This window comes from Monodelphis domestica, chromosome 4, assembly GCF_027887165.1.
Source record: "Monodelphis domestica isolate mMonDom1 chromosome 4, mMonDom1.pri, whole genome shotgun sequence".
Taxonomy (NCBI): Eukaryota; Metazoa; Chordata; class Mammalia; order Didelphimorphia; family Didelphidae; genus Monodelphis; species Monodelphis domestica.
In genome coordinates, this window is record NC_077230.1 from 208,572,646 (window position 1) to 208,590,586 (window position 17,941).

The 17,941-nt window shown below is 38.3% G+C and overlaps 1 protein-coding gene across 1 annotated transcript in view; it reads right to left on the reverse strand.

Moving 5' to 3' along the window:
- The window catches only part of LOC103103225 (serine protease 58-like), a 112,916-nt gene extending 95,294 nt beyond the window's left edge, over nt 1–17,622 (reverse strand). The window contains exon 1 of the mRNA XM_007494531.2: nt 17,402–17,622. The gene's annotated coding sequence lies outside the window, so the exon portion shown is untranslated. The remainder of the gene's footprint in view (nt 1–17,401) is intronic.
- Between the last annotated feature and the right edge of the window lie 319 nt (nt 17,623–17,941).

The following is a 17,941-nucleotide window of genomic DNA, read 5'->3' on the forward strand; positions in this document are numbered from 1 at the left end:
ATGTTATAGGACATGGACTCCAGATTCTCCAACTTCCTGGTGACCCTCCTTTGGATACTCTCTGATTTATCAATTTCCTTCCCCTTCAGTGGAACCCAGACTGAACATAATAGTCCAGTTGAGTTCTGACAAGGGCAGAGTACAAAGGGATTATCATAGCCTCCCTGTAACAGGAAGTTATACCCCTCTTCGTGCAGCCTAAAATTGAATTATATTTTTTTGAACATCACATCATACTGCTGACTCATATTGAGCTAGTAGTTCACTAAAACCTCAAAGATCTTTTCTTCAGAACTAGTTCTGTCTATCTGAGGCTTCCCTCATCTTATATATTTGAGAAGCTGAAATTTTTCCATCCAAGTTTTTTGTTTTTTTGGTCGTGTGTGTGTGTGTGTGTGTGTGTGTGTGTGTGTGTGTATGTGTGTGTGTGTTTCTCATTTTCCTTTCCCTATTGAAGATTCCAAGTTACTACATAGTCAGTGATTTTGAAATGCCTTTGATTCTAAATGTAGAAACTGAAATGGATTAGAGAAACTAATCACTTCTCCTTTTTTAAACTCCTGGGACTTACTTAGAAAGCCCTCATTCTCGATCTTTTAGTTAATGGCTCTAATTTGCTGGTGGGGAACAGGCTACCATATGACCTGTATCCTCTAAGTCACTAAGTATACATTTTTTCCCCTCAGACACAAAGGGGAAAATGTGGTTAAGGGAAAACAGCAGAGAGCTATGACACAATTAGAAACTTACACAGTGCATGAATTGTCTTTCATGTTTTCTCTAGCAGGTACAGATACTTTTTAAGTACCTTTCCCATTGCAGAAAATATGTTTACCTTTTAATTAACAGAAGATAATTGATTTCTTGCCATTTTTCCTTAGAAATCTAGAATGGTTGTAGATGTGGGAAGGTAAAACATGGTGACTACCCAAGAAAGCTCTGACTCTTGGGTTGTGAAGAGATTGGTGGATCAAAGGGGTAAATTTGACTTTCCACCTTAGTACCAAGGAGTTGGGAGAGTCCTAACACCCTGCAATTGGAATGTCAAAATACAGGTATTAATACCTAAGCACACATTCAAATAATCATAGAATCTCAGAGACTTTAGAACAAGGATTCTATCTCCATAGGTCCATGGGTAGATTTCAGGAGCTATATAGACTTAGATGGAAAAAAAAAAGATTACACAATATTTTCCCTAGCCACTAACTAAAATTTAGCATTTCCTTCCGTTGTGAGTGTTTTTTAAAATTCACATTATTCTGAGAAGGGGTCCATAGGCTTAACCAGACTGCTACCAAAGTGGTGCATGACACAGAAAAGAATCTCTGCCTTAGAGGTAATTGAATATGACTTCCTATGTTGTGAAGGAATGCCCAGGCAGATAGTCTCAAAACCTGGGCTTGAACCTTTCCAATGAAGAGAAGCTACTTTGCAAGACAATTTGCTCCATTATTCAACAGCAGTCATTTAGAAAGTACTTCCACAAACTGAAATCTGACCCCTTGTAACTTCTTTTTAATGGAACTAAATGTAAATTCTCAAGAAAAAGAAAGGACAATTACCTTCTGCTTTCCATCTTCAAAAAGATGAAGACAGTGATTATCATCACTTAAGTCTTCCTTTTCTCTGAGCTAAACATTCTTAGCTCCTTCAGGGCTTTGGTGACTTAGGAGTCTTTGAATATTCTGTATTCTCTCTTGAAATGTTCTCTCATTCCTCAATTTCTTTCTTTAAGAATAGTATTCAGACCTTCTATATGTGGTCTCACTAGTCTTCTATTTTCCCCTTCTTGAAAAAAGCAGTGTGCCACTGAAATAGACAACATGTCTTCATTATTCCAAAGGGGAATATCCTCTTAACTCTAGGCCATTTTTAAAATTAATCTCTTCTCTTCACACCCATGGCTGTCACCTCCATTACTTTTACTAAAATTATCTTCTAACTTTACATCATTCTCTTTTTCAGATGCCCCCTTATAGCTCCCCAAAGCCTCTTTACACAAAATTTAAACCCTTTTTGGTTTGTTTTTCTCTGTCACCACTTGACATCTGGTTTAATCATTATTTTAACTTCTAGCTTTCTTCTCCTGTCACAGCTTTGTTCCCTCTCACCCCTGCCAAATATGCTACTGATTTAACACTGAACTGCATGCTTGAAATAGTTTCTCTCTTTTCATCCATTTTCCTCTTAGAAATCCTTTTTAAATAGCAGTCTTATCTTTGGATCTCAGTGATAGGAACCTTTGAAGATGAGGGTGTCTCTGATTGATCTTCCCTCCATCAACCCCCCTTAGAACTTCACAGCTAAAAATTTGATCACAGTCTCCCTCTCAGGGTATTTTTCCATCTGAATTGCAGACTGCTGTTTAGTGATAAGCTATCAGAACACAAATCACATCTTCCATGTTGTATAAGCTGTGAAATCCTTTATAACTATGCAAAAAAAATTGTTTTTGGGGATAATAGTTGTGAATGGATATTACCTGGATTTCTTCCAGAAAAGTCATCCAATAATGTTGTCAAAGTTGTACAGTATGGTAGACAGAAGATGAAACATGCCTTACTGTAATGACTCGATTGCAGACAGCACACTTAAGTGTACCTGTCAGTACTCAATTATACTGCAGAGCAGAAATGTACTATCCTGTGATGTCACTGATATGGATATTTCTACTAGCCAATATAGATTGGCATACATCTGTGCCTGTCCATTCCATAGGACTCCTCCACATCTTCCCATAATTGACATTTATAAAGTTATTAAAGGTATTTATCAGATCCAGATTGTTTGCCATCTCTGAGAGGGTGGGAAAGGCAAAAAGGAGGAAAAGAATTCAGAACTCAAATTTTAAAAAATGTTTAAAGAAAATAAAATTATTCAGGGCAGCTAGATGTCTCAAAGGATTAGGACTGAGACCTGGAGGCAGGAGATCTGGGTTCAAATCTGACATCAGATACTTCCTAGCTATGTGATCTTGGGCAAATCACTTAAGCCCCATTATCTAGCCCTTAACTCTCTCTTTAAAAAAAAAAATAATAAAACAACCAAAAACCCTTACCTTTATCTTAGAATCACTACTGTGTATTGATTCTAAGGTAGAAGAATGGTAAGTGCTAGGCAATGAGGGTTAAGTGACTTCCCCAGGGTCACACAGCTAGGAAGTATCTGAGGTCACATTTGAACCCAGGACCTCCCATCTCTAGGCATGGCTAGAGACTACCCATTCACTGAGCTGTGCTGCTCCCGAACCCCTTCCCCATCTCTCTTTCTACTTAGAACAGATATGTAGTATTGATTCTAAGGCTTAAAAAAATAAAGCAATTCACAGAATTATTTATTTACAACGACTTTCTTGGTTCTCACAATAACTTTGTGATGTCAGTGCTACTTGTTTTTTTTTCTCCATTTTACAGATGAGAAAAACAAAACTAAAGAAAATTAAGCAACTTGCCAATCACATAACTGGTAAATGTCTGAAGCAGAATTTGAACCTATGTAGAAAGAACATGACACTTCTTAGAGTTAGAAGGGACCTTAAAATTCATCTGGTCCAACTCCATTTTACAAACGAAAACCGTGGAAAAAAAAAAGAAAGAAAGAAAACAGTGTAGTCTCAGACAACACTTAAAATGATTTGTAAAAGATCAAAAAAGTTGTAAGTTAGAGTCAGCTTTCAAACTCTGTACCTGTGGCTCCAAATTTAGCACTTTAATACTACACTGTGCTCTTTCCTAACCTTTGCCCCAGGTGACACAGAAACATACTCTAGGTTCTTTAGTGGGGTTGGTGGAAAGCTATACTATTTCTGCTCTGCCCTGGTTTTTTTTTTAAATAAAAATAATGATTAGATTAAAATGTAAAGTTGTTTATTGTTTCACTATTGTATTTTACTACTGAAACTTTTCTGTCTTAAAATATGTGTCTGAGTACAGGTTAGGTGAAAAACAGCCAAAAGCCTATCCAGAGGTAGATGGGTTGTCGACAATAATTCCCAACATCCTACACCAAGAGCGTCTTTCCTAATGGAATCCAATGGTCTTCTCCAGATGGTAGCTTTATACTCTTCCTAACAATGTCATGGAGGAGCCAAGAAGGACTGCATTCTCTCCATTCCCTAGAACTATGCTTATTAAACTCAGGCATTTGCTATCGAGCCCAGAGTAAATGGATGCTATTGCTGAGATCACTTTATCTGACAGATGGATGGCTTGCCTGCCTAAATGGAGCCAGGATCACCCAATTCCTAATTTAGCGACTCACTCTCTAGATCGGCCATGCTAAAGCTAAGTTTCCACATCCACTATTATGTGGTTTCCAATGGAAAGAAGATCTGCGAGCAGAACTATGCAGCTATCAATTTATACCACCTCCTAGAGATGTGCCATCTATTAGAAGCCTTTCCCTTGAATTGTTGGTGGTTTCTCCTTCCCCTAATTATCTATTTAAATGTTCTAGTCCCTGGAATAGGCTTTTTGTGGAAAGGAACATTTTGTATACCCACCTTGCTCATAGGGATTGGACTTGCTATTTCATTAACATAGGGTACCCCATAGATGAGGAAAATTCCCCCAACAGAGTAGAAAAGCAACTGCTTGAATACATGGGCCGAGGGGATATGCTGGGGATGTAGACCCTACATGAACATCCTAATGTAAACACCAACAACATGGAAATAAGTTCTGATCAAGGACACATGTAATACCCAATGAAATTGTGCCTCAGCTGTGGGAAGTGTGGGTAGAGGGGAGGGAGGGAAATAATGTGATTCTTTTAACTAAGGAATAATGTTCTAAATTGACTAAATAACTTAATTTTTTTAAAGAATCCCAATTAAAATTTTACCTGCTTAAAAAAAAGAAAGAAAAAAAGGAAAAGAAAATTCCCCCAACAAAGCAGATCAATATTTTTTCTTTAACTTGTAGTCTCAGAGAGTCACATAGAACTGAGAAGTTGTGTATTGCCTAGGGTCACACAGCTAATATATGTCAGGGGCAGAATGTGAACCCAGTATCTTTCTGACTTTATCCATCATGCCATTTTGCCTCTTCACATTATACCTAGTAAGTACCTAATAAATGTTTATTGGATTGGATGTAAATTAAATGTTAACTAATATTTAAAAAGCTAGGTAGTGCAATGGATAGAGTGCTGGGCCTGAGGTCAGGAAAAGGAATATTCCTGAGTTCAAATTTAGCCTCAGACATTTACTAGCAGGATGACCTTGGGCAAGCCACTTAACCCCATTTGCCTCACTTTCCTCACCTGTAAAATGAGTTGGAGAAGGAAATGGCAAACCACTCCAGTATCTCTGCCAAGAAATCTCAAATGGGTCACAAAGAGTTTGATATGACTAAAATGACTGAAAACAAAAATTTTGGTTTAACTTCATTAAAATTTTTTTTCTAATTTAAAATTTAAAAAATTTGGGGGGAAGCTGGGTGGCTCAGTGGATTGAGTCAGACCCAGAGATGGGAAGTCCTAGGTTCATATTTGAACTCAGACACTTCCTAACTGTAGGACCCTGGGCAAGTCACTTAACCCCCATTATCTAGCCCTTACCACTCTTCTGCCTTAGAACCAATACCCAGTATTGATTCTAAGACGGAAGGTAAGGTGTTTTTTTTTTTATTAAAAAAAATTATTTAAGTATTTTTCCATGACTCCATGATTCATGTTCTTTTCTTCCCCCCAAGAGCTGATAAGCAAATCCACTGGGTTCTACATGTCTTATCATCACTCAATGCCTATTTCCATATTAATCATTTTTTGTAATAATCTTTTAAAACCAAAACCTCACATCCAATCAATACCCATATAAACAAGTGAAAAAATCAAGTTTTCCTTCTGCGTGGTTTAACTTCATTTTAAACAAACAAATTTAACTGACCTCTATAGAAATGTAGGAATGTTATAGGTTAAGGACTTTGTAAACCTTAAAAGGTCATAAAAATGTGACATTTTTACCTTCTTTAGTTTACTAACCAGAATGCACAGTCATTAGTCAGCTTTTTAGTCTTCTTTTTTAGAAAGAGCAATGAGTCATCATCTCCTTCTTGTGATGGAAATATTGTGGAATGGCCTGATTTTCTTGAAGATGACACCCTGTTCCTATTTGCCAAGGGAAGCAGAAAGCCAAAGGTATATTTGTAGAAAGGTGAGGAGGGCTTGAGTGCGGGGTGCTGTGGTAGAACCTGAGTGGATGCATTTTCCACATGGTCCAGACACAAATGATTCCCCAAGTGCCAGGGTACAAGCCTGAAATGAACTTCTGGGGAAACGGGTCCCTTAGGAGGGCTGGCACACCTTCCAGGGGAGAGTCAGTTTACCATCTGCAGTTCAGAAAGCATTTGTCCACCAAAAGGAAGATGCCGGCTGAGGGGAAGAAAGAACATGAATCACCTGCTCTTGGCAGGAATTTCTGTCCTTGCTCAGCTGCTTTTAGCCTTTGTCCTTGGGGTAACCCTGAGAGCTGTGGCTAAGGCGAAGCAGGTGTTCCAATGCTCTGCAGTCGTCCTGGCTCTGCAGAACAGGTTTGAAAGGGGGAAATGCGAATAAGAGCAAAGGAAGCTTGGGGATCTGTGACTTTTTTTCCTATTTAGGAGGAATAGGCCTCCGGGGCGTGGGTATTAAGCCAGGACCAACTGCTGTTGTTTATACCTGGAGCAAGAGAGAGAGTGTAGAGACACCAGAACTTCTGTAGGAGGCTGTGGGAGTGGAGAGACCTTTGGGAGCTTTCTCTGTAAATAATGGTTCTGGCCAATTAAATACTAGTTAGGCCTTGCTTGGCTGCTCCAGAGGCCCTCAGGTGGAGGATTTAAAATGCTGAGAAGGTTTAATGCCTTTTTCTGTCCATTTATTTTTCCCCTCTACTGCCATCATCTAGTATCCCTGTCCATGCAGCCTGGGCACCCCCTCTGAGTGCATCTTGGGTGAAGCCCTGCCAGGCAGAGACCCTCCATGAAGCTGTTTAGAAAGTGGAAGCAGAAGTCTGTGGCAGCCACAGATGCATACCAATCGGCCGTGTGGGACCAGGGGCCTTGTTTTTAGAGAACTTTGGGGCACAGATCTTCTCTCCCTCTCTTATCTCCCTTGTATTCTGTCCAGAGGACACACACTTTCTAACTCTGTAGAAAATATTTATTTGTTATTAGTTACAACAACATTTTAGAGACCCTCCCCGGATTAGAAAGTGGAAGCAGAAGTCTGTGGCAGCCACAGATGCATACCAATTGGCCATGGCTTAGGGGTGGGACCAGGGGCCTTGCTTTTAGAGAACTTTGGGGCACAGATCTTCTCTCCCTCTCTTGTCTCTCTTGTCGTCAGCCCTGGGGATACAAATATTTATTTGTTATTAGGGACAGTAAAATTTCCAGGTATTGCCCTCTCTCCTTCCTCTTGCTACACTCCAGACATAAGTTCACACACACACATACACAAAATGTGTATATATAAATTATGTCTTGGGGGGACAGCTGGGTGGCTCAGTAGACTGAGAGTCAGGCCTAGAGACAGGAGGTCCTGGGTTCAAATATGGCCTCAGACACTTTCTAGCTGTGTAACCCTGAGCAAGTCACTTGACCCCCATTGCCTAGCCCTTACTACTCTTCTGTCTTGGAGCCAATACAGAGTATTGATTCCAAGACAGAAGGTAAGGGTTTAAAAAAAATAAAATGAAAAAATAAATTATGTCTTGGGAGCACCTGGGTGGCTCAGTGGATTGAAAGCCAGGCCTAGAGATCCTGGGTTCAAATTTGACCTCAGATACTTCCTAGCTGTGTAACTCTGGGTAAGCCACTTAACCCTCATAGCCATTCTTCTGCCTTAGAATCAATACACTGTATTGTATTGATTCTAAGATGGAAGGTAAGGATTTTTTTTATTCCATCTTTCATTTTTCTGTTTTTTTTATCAGTTCTCATATTTTCTAACTCTCCAAGAAGTTGTAATTAAGAGAAAATAGCATCTTTTACAAGCAGCTCCCTGATGCCAGGTTGGTGCCCCCTCATGTTGTGCCCTCTCTTTCTTCTTCCATCCCATCCACTTTGGTGAGGGCCAAGGGGAGGAACAGGAGGTGATAACATCTATCTGGACACATGCTAGGACAGGATAATAATGAACTGAGCCCCAGACTTAGCATACCATGGAGGTAGAGGTTTACAGATTTGGGGATAGTGGAGACAGTTCCCATCCTTGGCTTGGGTAGCAGATACCCTCTGACTTCCCTAGAAACTGGCATGGGATACTAGTGGCCCATGGTAGAGACAGCCCCAATAACAGTGACTTGAGTTTGCCAATAGAGCCAGGGGCTGCTAGTTGAACTAGGGATGTTTATGGTACAAGACAGCCAGGTATGTACTATCATTCTCCTGTCTGTAGATCTAAACTGCTTTCCTGACGCCTGCTGTGTCAGGGAATTAATTCTAAATTGGACACTCTCAAAATATAAGCAGCACCTGGAGCAAAATCACAATTTTTCACCCTGATTGTGACACTGATGATAAAGTAACACATTTTTTATTTGTTTGCTTTGTCTTTACTGTGAAATAAAAATGTTTTTGTATGAACCAAGTCAATTTTTTTAATACTCCTTTTTCTGCTGAGCACCTATTTGACAATTTCTTCTTGGTGTTCCACAATCTCGTTTAAATTGACTACTACATGAATGACATATTTAATATGGCAGAAATAAATTACTCAGTTAGCAAACAAACCGGTAACTCATCGGAAGTCCAGGGAGTTGACTAGGAAATTTGCCGACTTATTGAACTTGTACAGAGGTGACTCAAGGATTATAATGACTTTATTGGGAGGATGTAGACATGCCTAATGGTTCCTCATTGAGAGGACTAATATCATTTTCTGATTACGTTTCATTGACTGGGATTGCCTTCATTATGAACTGATGAGCTCATACTCATGTAACATCCATGTGGAAGGAGAGAATTTTTGTCATGGATTATAAAAGAAAATCTCTAAATATTCATTCTCTTTTTGGGGGGTCCATTTCACCTGTTGTAAAATATTGAGAGCATATCTGAGCCAGAAGCAGACCAGAGTTCTGCGGTTCTGCCCCCTGACCCAGGAAGCATTAATGTATGCTTTGAGGAAGAGTCACATACTTTTCTTTTTTTTTTTTAAACCCTTACCTTCCTCCTTAGAATCAATACTGTGTTTTGGTTCCAAGGCAGAAGGTAAGGGCTAGGCAATGGGGATCAAGTGACTTGTCCAGGGTCACACAGCTAGGAAGTGTCTGAGGCCATATTTGGACCTAGGACCCCCTGTCTCTAGACCTGGCTCTCAATCTCCTTAAACATGTGTTTTTCACATGAGAGAAGAACTTCTGGACCCCAGGCTCCTGGCTGCAGTCTTAGAAAGAAAAGATTTTGAAGGAGATACTCATGTCAACCATGTTGTAGCTATGGAAAGAAGAATCATCTGAGTGGCAGAGATTCCTGAACCCCTGATTTCTGGAGAAGTGGAAGAGGTCTTTTATTATATACATGAACAGAAATTTCCTAGGGAGTCTAATTCTATAATTTAACTGTTTAGACAGAGAAGGACAATTTTCTGGGCAATGCCAGTGTCAGGTTTGAGAGTCCTAAAATTAAAATATATATATTTATATATCTTAATATATTAGATGCTTATCTAATATATTTATAATAGTAACAATACTATTATACTATTATTTATAATATTATATATTTAGATAATATATGGCACATTATATATATCTATATCTATATATTTTTTTTTTTTTTTAATCAGAGAAAGGGGAATTCCTGAGCAGCACCAGTCTCTTGATCCTGAGAATAGTCATTCCCAGGCCTCCCTACTCTCTCCCCACAGCATACATCAACACACACACACACACACACACACACACACACACACACACACACACACACCTTTAAGGAGTGGCAAGGGACTAAAGTCATTATTCTGGAGAGCAAGAGCTCTGGTCATTGCATTCCATTATTACCAAGGGTTATTTGTAAGGGTTAAGACCAGTGGTAAGGAAATTAACTGTCCAGCATCTTAGCATATGGGGCAATTAGGTTTCACAGCGGATAAGATGCAGGTGTTGGAATCAGAAGACTTGAGTTCAAATTCTGACCCAGGAATTTACTTAATGTGTGCCCCTGAGCAAGTCACCTACTTCTCTGTGCCTCCGTTTCCTCATCTATAAAATGAGGCTAATAATAATAATACCTAACATGATTTTTATGTGTCTCTAAAGAAAAATGGAAGTACGTTGGAGACCTTAAAGTGTTATATAAATGCTAGTTATTATTATTATTAATATTATTATTCCTCTAAGAAGCTAAATGACTTGTCCAGAATCATACAAATAGCAAGCAACAGAGCCTTGATTTGAACTTGAGTTTTCTTGCTCCTAAACCAATGTGATTTCCATTATATCATGACCCTGGATTCAGGTCCTCTTCTTGGCCACTCCTCAGATGTCATTGATGCTTTCAGAGTATAAAGAATGACGGGGTGTAAGTTCCTGGTCAGACTGGAAACTTTTTACTGTAGCTATGCCTACTCCCCTGCTCCCCCCCCCCAGCTCTACACCCAAAGACTTTCTGCAAGGTTGACTATGTTGATCTACACTTACTCTGTTCTCCTTAGAGAGACTTGAGTTCCTTCTCTTTTTGATCTTCTTTCATGAAGTTCCCTGACATTTATTTCATTTTAAGTCAGGCTGACCTAAACCCCAGACATCCTTCTAACCTCTTCATGTAAGCTGGATTCATGATGAAAAATGCTATCCATCTCCAGAGAGAGAACTGATTTTGCTTATGTTCTCAAGAGCGGTTGGAGAGAGGGAATGCATTATGAATTCAATTTAAATGTTAAAAATAATAATAAATAAATAAAAGCCAATAGATTCTTGAGTCAAAGGATTCGAATTCACATCCCATTTCAAACATTTGCTAGCTATGTGACCTAAAGCATACTGCCTCTATTTCCTCATCAATTTGGGCAAGATGATAATAAAAAGAGCTGATATGTATATTAGGAATGTTCATGTCTGCACAGAATTTTACACTCATGATCTTATTTGAACCGTACAACTTTATGAGGCAGGGATCACAAAATCACAAAATCTAAGAGTTAGAAGGAAGCTCTCCTCCATTTGATATACCCATATGCAAGAGGGATATCTACAATATTATACTGACAATCCTTATGACAGATGAACAAACTGGGGGTCATAAAGGTTAGGTGACTTACCTATGGTACCACAGCTAGTGTCAGACATGAGATCTGAACTTACTATTTGTGACTGCAAGTCCCCCAAAGCTATCTATGATGCTCCTTTTAGATGATGCCTAAAGCTTTTTTTAGCTCTAAATCCTTAGCACTCACAATTAAATGTTACTTTAAGATTTACTAATCATTTACTTCACAGCAACAATTAGGCAAGTAAGCATAGGCATTATTATCCTCATTTTACAGACTTTGAAACTGAGGCTCCCTGAAGGAAAATGACTTATTTATTTATATTTTATTTGGGGAAGAAAGGCATTTAAAAAAAAAAACAAGTTTTGGTTTTTCCCAATTACATGTTTTTTAGATTCCATCAGTTATTGCTCTGGAGGTAGATAGTATGTTTTCATTATGAGCCCTTTGAAATTGTCTTGGATAACTATGTTGCTAAGAATAGCTAAGCTAGATCATATGCATCTGTTCATGATACAATATTGCTGTTACTGTGCATAGTGTTCTGGTTCTGCTCATTTCACTTTGCATCAGTTCATGGAAGCCTTTCCAGCTCATCAGAAAATGATTTATTGAGAGCTGCCTAACTAGAGATAATAAACGGCAAAGCCTGGATTTCAACCTGATTCTTTTGCTTCTCTGATACAATAATGCCTCTGCTATCAGTTTTCACTACCAAGAGTCAGGATTCTCAGAGAAATAACAATTTTTAGTTATGTGAATGGATAGCTATGAAAGTACACAAATAAAATTCTAATTATTACTTTATTTTATTAATTAAATTAACTTTTTGACTGTAGCCCATTGATATTCAATGGATATCACATATGTCACAGGCTCTTTAAACTCCATTTTCTCTTTTGCAAATAGTCAAAATTCAATAGATTATCATTTAACCTATTCTCCAAAATAGAATAATATAATATTATAATATATATTATCCTGGCCTTTTGGAAGAAAGGGCTTTTCATTACAAACTGAAAGCAAGCTGTATTCCTTTGCTTTTTATTGTGGAACAGTAGAACAGTTAGCCTTTGATGTGAACCTGATCCCATGCAGGAACCTGAATCCCTCCTATGCATGTACAAGGCAGGCTTCATATCAGAATTTACCTGTTTCAAAAGGTAGGAAAGTGACTCTCAGTAAGAATCACTCACTCCTTAATCTTGGACTTTTGAACCAAGTGAAAATGAAACTATTCCACCTGGTGGAAACCATTGCTCTAATATCTCTTTTTTGTTCCTTTAAGTTTTCCTTTTCCAAGGCTGCTGAAAGTGGTTTGTTCCTCTGGAGTCAAATATCAGTGTTCTGGTAAAATAGCATAGTAGTGTCATCTGAGAGGTCTAACATTTACTCTCCCTGTTCAAACAGACTCAAATCAACAGTAAGATGTGAATAAATTTAGTCCTCCAGACTATTCAATCAATCAACAAGCAATTATTAACACCTGTTATGTGTTAGGCTATCATTCAACTGATAATTCAAATTGAAATAGCTTAAAGTTATCAGAATTAAAAAAAATGTTTACAATCCCATAATTGGGTAAAATAAAATATAATTTTTAAAAAGTTTACATTCCCTGCAATTATCTATCCCTGTGAGGCATAAAAAAGTATCAGCCTTAAACAATAACAAAACTAAACTAAATTATTTTAGGCAGGAACTCTCAGCCTTTTTTTTTTCCTGTCAAGGACCTTTTTGGCAATCTAGTACAGCCTGTTTTGAGTTCATGATATCAGATACCAAGGATTATCAAGAGAGCCTTATTCTCTCTCTCTCTCTCCCCCTCTCTCCCTCTCTTCCTCTTTCTCCCCATCTCTCCTTTGATCTCTGTCTGTCCCCCACCCATCTCTTTCTCACTTCTGTCTATCTCTTTCTCTGTCTTTCTGCCCTTCCCTACCCTCTTATTTCATTAGTGTGGGAACTCCTTGTATGGAGTACCACCCACTAATGGAGACTGACTACTTCTCTATAATTTAGCCATAGAGAATTCTCTGGGCCTTTGAGAGTCTAAGTACTGCCCACAGTAGGAATCAAAAGAAGGCCAAGAAGTCAAGTCTTTCAGACTCCAAAGGGCTGCTCCTATCCATATTGACACAATCTGTTTTGACATAACACTTAATTTCAAACCAATGACCAAACAAAATCCCTTTATAAAGTACATCTTCAATCCTGCCTTCCACAAAAAAAAAAAAAGTTAGACAATTGATTATTATCAGAAAAGAAGCATGTTCCCTTTAAATCTGACCATTTGGTACTATCATTTGTCATTGTAGTTGACCAGAATTTTGTTATTTCTCTATACTGTGCTTTATTTATTTTGTTGTAGTCATTTTGTATATTGTTCTTTGGGTTCTCCTTTCTTCATTTTCCATTGCTTTGTTTTGTTTTGTTTTTCTTAAACTCTCACCTTCTGACTTGGAATCTATACCAAATACTGATTCTAAGGCAGAAAAAAGCAGTAATGGCTAGAGGATTGGGGTGTTAAGTGACTTGTGCAAGGTCACACAGCTAGGAAGTACTAAGTCCAGATTTAAACCCAGGTGCTATGAACTTCAGGCCTGAAGCTCTAGCCACTGTACTACCTAGCTGTCTTACTTTGCATCACTTTATAAAAATCTTCCTATATTTCTCTAAATTCTGTTCGTAATTTTTCACATCACAATAGCATTCCATCACTCTTATTGCCATAATTTGTTCAGGCATTCTGAAATCACTGGGCATGTATTTGGTTTTCATCTTTTTTGTATCACAAATATTGATACCATAAACAATTGTGTTTTATACTTTAGATCTTTTGTTGTTTCTGTCAATAGACTCCAGGAAAAATGGCCCAAGGAGTTAAATTTCTAGATTTGGAACAAGTCAGCAATTTTTCTTCCATGGTTTCCAAAACAGTTGAACTAATTTACAGAATCACCTGTGAGAGTATGCTTATCTTCTCACAACTTGCAAAAATGAGTTTTCCAATATTTTATAATTTGGTGGATACAGGATGATAACTTAAAGTTGTTTTAGTTTTCATCCCTCTGATTATCACTGATTTTGAACATTTTTTCCAAGTTATTAATAGTGTTGTCCCCTTCACAGACTTCTCTTGACACTTTAATGAAAGTGTTCCCTAAGAGTCTGCTCCAGGCCTTCTCTTCTCTTTCTACACTTTCTTCTTTGGTAATTTGCACTTGAAGTCAGAAAACCTTAGATTCAAATCCCTCTCTGATACATAGTAACTGTTTTAATATTAACTAATCAAGTAATCAGTTTGAATTCAAATTTTATCATTTCTAAAATGAAGAAAATAACTGCTGAGGTACCTGTTCACATCAGTATTATTGTTTACTCTCATGGTTTTAACTATTACTATTAAACAAATAATTCCTGAACTTTATTCTGAGCTTTAGAATTGCAACACCAATTGCCTTTACAATTATTTTCCATGATGTTCCAGTGGCACTTCAAGCTCAATGTGTCCAAAACTGAGTTCATTCTCTTTTCTCTTAAATCTGCTCTTCACATTGCAAAATTACAAAGAATAAATATGGCCCCAAAGAAGAGATATAAAGAGATACTTCCCCCTCTTCTTGAAGTGGAAGGTCCATAGGAATTGGACTGGGCAAATAATTTAAGATTCTATTGATGTATTATTGTTCAATACATCAATCATTGCTTTTTTTTTCTTTTTTTCTACTAAAATATTTCTTATTATAATGAATGGCTTCTTGACTGGGAAAAGAGAAGGATATGGGGAAAAATTTAGGTAATGTAAAAACAAGAGATATGAACAAAAATGCATTTTAAAAAAGAAACTCTACAATCCAGCCTTACCTTTTCTTACCTTTTCTCTGTTTTTCAACCATGCGAATCTATTGGCCATTTCTATACCTGTGCACTGATTGCCTGGTACACCTAGAATTTATTTCCAAAGTGCTTTCACCTTCTTTAAGATGTCTCCCCTGAGTTTTAATTCTACATCACCAGCTACCTATTGGACATTTCAAAAACAGATTTGTAATTTTTCCCCTGAGCCTGCCCATTTTCTCCACTTTTCCTACTTCCCCAACTTCTTCCAAAGGCACCATTATTATTACAGTTTTCCAGGTTCATCATCTCATTGCCACCCAAAGCTCCTGAATCTTCCACATCTCATATATGCAATCAGTTGCCAAAAACTTGCTATTTCTACTTTTTAAAATCTCTCTCATCTGTGACCCTTTCTAACTGCTCACCATTTTAGTTCAGGATCTTATCACTTCTGACATCTTCCTAATTCGTGTCCAATAAAACTGGTCTTCTATCTGTTCTTTCTATCTTATTTTTCAGTCTTTTCAGTCATGTACAACTTTTTATCTTCCCATTGGGGTTTTCTTGGCCAATACTGGAATAATATCTATTTTCTTCTCCAGATCATTTTACAGATGGGGAAACTGAGGCAAACAGGATTAAGTGACTTGCCCAAGTGTCAGAGGCAATATTTGAACTCAGGAAGATGAATCTTTCTGATTCCAGTCCTAGCACTCTAGCCATAGCACCCCTTAGCTGCCCTTTATATATGTGTGTATATATATATATATATATAATATATATGTTTATACATAATAATAAGGATGCTAGGACCTTCTCATAAATGATCATTTTCACCTTGGAAATTACTACAAACATTAAAAATTAGGGCTTGGTTTATTGTTTTGTTGATTGTTCAGACTTTAGAAAGTGATGGAGAAAATGTTGATGACATAGATTAAAAGCATGTCATGCTTACAATTTTTCCCTAAACAACTAGTTCTTAAACATTCACTAGCACATTCTTGTATAGATTCCATTCTAACCCTTTGCATTCCCCATGCCTTCAATCCATTCTCTCTTCACCTCCATTTCATAAACCATTTCTCCTCCCTTCAAGCTCCTATCACCTCACCTTCTCTATGAAGCCTTTCCTGATTTTCCCAACAGCTGGTGCCCTCCATCTTACCTTGTATTTAGCTGCTATATATTTATGTGTATTTATTAACTTTATATTTATCCAATTATATGTGTGTGTGCATCCTTGATGTGCATATGCCCATTACAATGTAAGCTCTTTGTGAGGTGATCCTGCTTAATTCATTGTGTTTGTTCCACTGCCACTCTTCTTCAGTGACAACCACATTAAGTAGGTACTTAGTTAATCAATACTTGTTGATTGATTGATTGATTCACAATGTGTTCCTATCCCATCCTTCCAGCCTTATTGCACATCACTCCTCTCTACACATTCTAAGGGGTTAGCCATATTGGCTCTCTTGGGGTTCCTCATGAATGATGTTCAGCTTCATCCCTGGCTGTACCAAATGGCCCAAGTGTTCTCCATCTCTCCATATGCCTAGTTTTCTTCTTTTTTTTTTTAAACCCTTACCTTCTGTCTTGGAATCAATACTCTGTATTGGTTCCAAGGCAGAAGAGTGGTAAGGGCTAGGCAATGGGGGTTAAATGACTTGTCCAGGGTCACACAGCTGGGAAGTGTCTGAGTCCAAATTTGAACCCAGGACCTCCCATCTCTCCGCCTGGCTCTCCATCCACTGAGGTACCCAGCTGCCCCCCTAGTTTTCTTTAAGATTCAGCTCAACAATAACTTTTGCTGGAGACCTTCCCTGGCTTCTCCTAGTACCTTTTCCTTGTATATAGTTACCTTGAATTGTCTTTGTGTATATATATGTGTGTATGTATGTATGTAACTGTGTATGTATGTATAAATATATACATATATTTTTATAAATGCATATTACTCCTCAAAGAGAAATTCCTCTTCTCTTATCTCATATCTTATAACCTCCTTGAGAGCAAGGACTATTTGACATAAAAACCACCTCTTACCTATTGATTTAGAAGCAATACTAAGTCTCAGTTCCAGGGCAGAAGCATGGTAAGAGCTAGGCAATTGAAATTAAGTGACTGGTCACCCAGGTCGAAAATGTCGGAGGTCAAATTTGAACCCCGGACTTACCCTCTCTATCAGCGGAGCTGGCTAACTGCTGCACTCTCTGGCCTTTCATCTGTGTACCCCTAGCACCATGCAGAGCGTTAGGTACGCAGGAGGCATGTAAAGAATTTGATAGCTTGATTGATTTTCCAGCTGAGAAAACTGCCTCGGGTCTAAGCGGCAGAGCAGCAGGGCTATTCAAGTAGTACTTACGCCTGCGCAGTCCTTCACAACACCGGAAGTGAGTGGTAACTGTTGGGCAGGTACAGCCAGGATTATTCCTTCCCTTTTCAGGCTCAGAGTGAAGCGCTTTGTTCCAGTGAAAGTACTCTTCTGCTCTCCCAGGACTGCATAATGTGGGGCTCTTCTGATGACCCGCCAGCCATTGTGGACCCCAGAAAGGGGCAGGCAATCCCTCAGCAAACCGCGTCCTATCCTATTTCCTCTGACGTTCTCTCCTATTCTTTCATTCCTTGATTCTAATAGTTGTATGGGTGACCTGAAAGGAACTGGAAGCAGAATTTCGTATTTTAAGGTTCCTGCCAGCCATGGTTGTGTCTCCAGGGAACTGTAAATGGAGAAAGGCTTTGATTTGGTCCGTCTCATGATGGAGGAAGAACAAGTTTGCCAGGATCTTCTTGAGGCCTTTTAGAGAAGTCTAAAGAAGGGAAAACTTGAGGACATGATTTTTGTTTGCTAATATTTGAAGGGCTGTCCTGGGTGAAACATTAAACTTTTCTGTTTCTCCAGGGG